Here is a 279-nt window from a genome sequence, read left to right as displayed (position 1 = left end):
GCACAAAAAAGGTAAGTGTAAGATATGTTTGAATATTATTAATTTGATATACATATGTAAATTTAAAATACATAGAAGAATAACTCTGATTCATAATAAAAAAATGTCTCATAATTCACTCTATATAATTTAACAATTTTCTTTAGTTATTTTCTGAATATTCTCAATTAATATTATACATTACAAAGATTTTGCCTTCCACAAATATTTTGGCTAAAAATAATACTCCCAACTCCACAAAATTCTGAACCATTACAAAAAAAAAAAAAAAAAAAAAAA

The sequence above is a fragment of the Camelina sativa genome, chromosome 18 (genome assembly GCF_000633955.1).
Source record: "Camelina sativa cultivar DH55 chromosome 18, Cs, whole genome shotgun sequence".
Lineage (NCBI taxonomy): Eukaryota > Viridiplantae > Streptophyta > Magnoliopsida > Brassicales > Brassicaceae > Camelina > Camelina sativa.
This window is presented reverse-complemented; position numbering follows the sequence as displayed.